We start from the raw sequence: 5,000 nt of genomic DNA on the forward strand, positions 1-5,000 counted from the left end.
GCTAATACATGCAATCAGAACTCTGACCAGTGATGGGATGAGTGCTTTTATTAGATCAAAACCAATCGACGGAGGGCCTCGCGTCCGAAGTCGTTAATTTTGATGAATCTGGATAACTTTTGCCGATCGCATGGTCCAGCACCGGCGACGCATCTTTCAAATGTCTGCCTTATCAACTTTCGATGGTAGTTTCTGCGACTACCATGGTTGTCACGGGTAACGGGGAATCAGGGTTCGATTCCGGAGAGGGAGCCTGAGAAACGGCTACCACATCCAAGGAAGGCAGCAGGCGCGCAAATTACCCACTCCCGGCACGGGGAGGTAGTGACGAAAAATAACGATACGGGACTCTTACGAGGCCTCGTAATCGGAATGAGTACACTTTAAATATTTTAACGAGGAACAATTGGAGGGCAAGTCTGGTGCCAGCAGCCGCGGTAACTCCAGCTCCAATAGCGTATACTAAAATTGTTGCGGTTAAAAAGCTCGTAGTTGCATTTGTGCGCCGCGCTGTCGGTGCACCGCATCCGCGGTGATACTGACACGTCTGCGGAGCATATCGTCGGTGAGCCGTCGGTAAAACGGCGGTTCAATATCAAAATCCTATCGCGGTGCTCTTCGGTGAGTGTCGAGATGGGCCGACAATTTTACTTTGAACAAATTAGAGTGCTCAAAGCGGGCTCAAAATGCTGCTTGAATATTTCGTGCATGGAATAATAGAATATGATCTCGGTTCTATTTTGTTGGTTTTCAGAACTCCGAGGTAATGATTAATAGGGATAACTGGGGGCATTCGTATTGCGACGTTAGAGGTGAAATTCTTGGATCGTCGCAAGACGAACATCAGCGAAAGCATTTGCCAAAGGTGTTTTCATCAATCAAGAACGAAAGTTAGAGGTTCGAAGGCGATTAGATACCGCCCTAGTTCTAACCGTAAATATGTCATCTAGCGATCCGCCGACGTTACTACGATGGCTCGGCGGGCAGCTTCCGGGAAACCAAAGATTTTGGACTCCGGGGGGAGTATGGTTGCAAAGCTGAAACTTAAAGGAATTGACGGAAGGGCACCACCAGGAGTGGAGCCTGCGGCTTAATTTGACTCAACACGGGAAATCTCACCAGGCCCGGACACCGGAAGGATTGACAGATTAACAGCTCTTTCTTGATTCGGTGGGTGGTGGTGCATGGCCGTTCTTAGTTGGTGGAGCGATTTGTCTGGTTAATTCCGGTAACGAACGAGACTCTAGCCTGCTAAATAGGCGTCGTCATTTAGGTGTGCGCCGCTCCGGTGGCGCAACTCACTGGCGACGTATTAAAATTCTTCTTAGAGGGACCGGCGGCTTCGAGCCGCACGAGATTGAGCAATAACAGGTCTGTGATGCCCTTAGATGTCCTGGGCCGCACGCGCGCTACACTGAAGGAATCAGCATGTTCTCCCTGGCCTAGAGGCCCGGGCAACCCGTTGAAACTCCTTCGTGCTGGGGATTGGGGTTTGCAATTATCCCCCATAAACGAGGAATTCCTAGTAAGCGCGAGTCATAAGCTCGCGTTGATTACGTCCCTGCCCTTTGTACACACCGCCCGTCGCTACTACCGATTGAATGATTTAGTGAGGTCTTCGGACCGACACGCGGTGGCTTCACGGCCGTCGGCGTTGCTGGGAAGTTGACCAAACTTGATCATTTAGAGGAAGTAAAAGTCGTAACAAGGTTTCCGTAGGGGAACCTGCGGAAGGATCATTAACGTGTGTGTATGTGTGCGAGACGCGTGATATGTTCACGAACGTTGTTGCGCCGCTGTTGCTGTTGTTGCTGTTGCGACGACGACGACGACGACGACGACGACTTCGTACATACCGTGTTTACACATATATATATGTAATACATCCATAATGATATATATATATACGACATATATACATATATATGTACGTACGCGCGCGCTGCTGTTCGTATCTAATGCGGACGAGCGCGCGCGCGTGTGCGTGCGTGTGTGTGTGCGTGTTTGTATATATGTATAAAAAATAAAATGTGAAATAATTGTCTCTAGCGTCTATTACGCCTAACGGCGCAGCGGCGACGGCGCCGTGGCGGTGGCCGGTGGCGGTGGTGGCATTCGTCGAAAGTGCTACCGCCGCCGCTGCCTCCGCCGCCGTCGAAGCGGCCGGGTGGCGGAAAAACGCCGAGAGACGAGCGCCGACCGGGGCATACCAAACGGAGCGTTCGAAGCGGTGAAAATCCCCACTGCCTAGCTCAGGCCCTTTATTGTCGGTTGGCGCTATACAAAACGAAATTTAAGCGGTTAGAAAGATGACAATGTCGTGCGTCACGCCAGCTCGTTGGGGGGTGCGCGGGTCGTCGTCGTTCATCATTCTAAAGGATTCGCGTCGGGGCGTTAAGCTTTTTCGGTGCCGTTTCTTTATGAACGCCTCGGCGCACATGAATTCGACCAACTTTCGACGTTAATACATAAAAACGGACAATCAAGTGGCCGACGGCGAGAGCCGTAGGCCGCTACCGTAAGTAATAACAACATTAAGAAAAAACCATTACCCTGGACGGTGGATCACTTGGCTCGCGGGTCGATGAAGAACGCAGTTAACTGCGCGTCATAGTGTGAACTGCAGGACACATTTGAACATCGACATTTCGAACGCACATTGCGGTCCGTGGAGAAATATCCAGGACCACTCCTGTCTGAGGGCCGGCTGTTAAAATATAAAAACCACACTGTTCGGTGTAGAACGCGCGCTACGTGCGCTCGCGCCGGTCGATGCGCGCGGCGGTGACGCGCGACGCGGCGGCGGCGGGTTGGTGGGGGGTGATGAACGAGCTCGCGGACGGTGCGATGGGACGATCTCTAATAAGAGTCTCTCGTCCGCGCCGCCGCGGCTCTCACTCTCTCTCTCTCACTATCCGCCGTCGCTGTCGTCGCGCTGCCGCTGCCGCACTACCGCGCGCGGGCGAGCGGGCGCGCGCTCTTTCGAACAATTGACGGTTTCCGTTGAACGTTCTTCGCGACGGACGACGGACGGCGGGGTGCTGCACCCCTCACGTCCGCGTACGCGCGGAGCGCGTTTACGGTCCGTTTAAATATATCGAATTGTATTGAATATGAAACGAGTGTGAAAAGATTACACGCATCGCTAAGACGCGAGTCTTCGTAGTGCGGTCTTCGTCCGAGCTCATCGGTTCGTGTATACGATATAATAAAATATATCGGAAGCACAGACGACGCGTCTCCGACGGATGCGACCGGCAGGCGGTGAATGTTTTCTTGCGCGGCAAGCGTAACGCACACACAAACATATGTAAGTAAACATTACGTGATGTTCATGTGCGCGCGCGCCTAGCCCGATGCGAGAGAGTTCACCGCTCGTCGTCGCTACGCATCCGTATTATGTCGGTGATACGCGTCGTCGTTCCAGTGCGAACGTTATATTATCGTATCGATACGGACCGATACCGAAAGGGCCGGACGATCGATCGCTAACGAAAAGTACTCGCGCTCGCGTATGCGTGTCGAGATTTTCGTTTACGCTCGTATCATCATAATCATCATCATCGTCATCGTCGTCGTTCATCGCGCAACGCGTGTTGTGTGTGCAGCGTTGCGTTGTGCGTGCGCGCGTCTAGAGACCTCTAAGGACTCGCGACGCGCGCGCCTCGCGCACGCGCACTCGCTCTGCGACGCGCGATGATCGCGACGGTGGGGGTGGTGTACGGTAGGCGGACTCGACGTCCGAAGGGCGTCCCGCGACGACGACCGGCCGCCGTGCGCGCTTGCTTGCTTGCGCGCGCGGTCCGTCGGTTCGTCGTCGTCAAAAATATAATAAGGGACGTCGCGTACGGATATCGCGTCTGCCTCGAATTTTTATCGTTGGCCTCAGATCAGGGAGGATCACCCGCCGAATTTAAGCATATTAGTAAGCGGAGGAAAAGAAACTAACAAGGATTTCCCTAGTAGCGGCGAGCGAACAGGAAAGAGCCCAGCACTGAATCCCGCGATCGTCTCGAGCGCGGGAGATGTGGTGTTCGGGAGGTTCCGCTTTCTCGTCGTCGATACTCCTGTCCAAGTTCGTCTTGAACGGGGCCGTTTTCCCGCAGAGGGTGCCAGGCCCGTAGCGACGGAGGGCGGCGGCGAGAGGGACTCTCCTAAGAGTCGGGTTGCTTGAGAGTGCAGCCCTAAGTGGGTGGTAAACTCCATCTAAGGCTAAATATAACCGCGAGACCGATAGCGAACAAGTACCGTGAGGGAAAGTTGAAAAGAACTTTGAAGAGAGAGTTCAAGAGTACGTGAAACCGTTCAGGGGTAAACCTGCGAAACTCGAATGAACGAACGGAGAGATTCATCGTCATTCCGCGGCGTACGCGCCCGCGCTCTGATGCGACGTCCGGTCCGCCTTTAATCGGGCGCTGTATCGCGTCGCACGGGCCGGTGCGCGTCGACGTCCGCGGAGGGCGTGCACTTCTCTCTCAGTAATGCATCGCGACCCGTTCGGGTGTCGATCTAAGCGCCGCCGACGGGCAGCCCAGCGTTCACTTCGCGCGAGCGGAGTCAGGACGTTGGACCGTTTCGCGGTAGCCGATCGGCCGCCGGACGGTATAATGATAAGAATCGCGCACGCGCTCTCTAAAGGCGCGTCCGGCCCGACGCAAGATAACGTCGTACACGAGGTCCTGCCCGAGCGCGGACCTCGTTGCGGCGCGTCTGTCGTCGCAGCCGTGCTGTCTCGGACCGTGCGCGTCTCTGTCTGCGATGATTCAGTTTCGGGCACTCGCAGGACCCGTCTTGAAACACGGACCAAGGAGTCTAGCATGTGTGCGAGTCATTGAGTATTTGTATAAACTGAAAGGCGCAACGAAAGTGAAGGCGCGCGCTAGCCGCGCGCTCAGGGAGGATGGAGTGTACGTCCTTTGCGATCTGCACTCTCGCACTCCCGAGGCGTCTCGTTTCCAATCCGTGAATGCAGGCGCGCTCTGAGCAGAGATGCTGGGACC

At 54.6% G+C, this 5,000-nt stretch overlaps 3 non-coding genes across 3 annotated transcripts in view; all 3 read left to right on the forward strand.

The window, feature by feature from the left end:
• Positions 1–1,742, forward strand: part of LOC137930070 (small subunit ribosomal RNA) — a 1,904-nt gene extending 162 nt beyond the window's left edge. The window contains exon 1 of the ribosomal RNA XR_011108881.1: positions 1–1,742. This exon is cut by the window's left edge and continues 162 nt beyond it. This is a non-coding gene — a ribosomal RNA (small subunit ribosomal RNA).
• An 807-nt stretch (positions 1,743–2,549) lies between these two features.
• Positions 2,550–2,706, forward strand: LOC137930069 (5.8S ribosomal RNA). The gene has a single exon (XR_011108880.1). It is a non-coding gene; the product is annotated as a 5.8S ribosomal RNA (ribosomal RNA).
• Positions 2,707–3,880: 1,174 nt separating this feature from the next.
• Positions 3,881–5,000, forward strand: part of LOC137930075 (large subunit ribosomal RNA) — a 4,034-nt gene continuing 2,914 nt past the window's right edge. Inside the window, exon 1 of the ribosomal RNA XR_011108886.1 lies at positions 3,881–5,000. This exon is cut by the window's right edge and continues 2,914 nt beyond it. This is a non-coding gene — a ribosomal RNA (large subunit ribosomal RNA).

Source organism: Battus philenor, unplaced genomic scaffold (assembly GCF_028537555.1).
Source record: "Battus philenor isolate CCGP_79_NKW_IND1 unplaced genomic scaffold, ilBatPhil1.0.hap1 SCAF_57, whole genome shotgun sequence".
NCBI lineage: Eukaryota > Metazoa > Arthropoda > Insecta > Lepidoptera > Papilionidae > Battus > Battus philenor.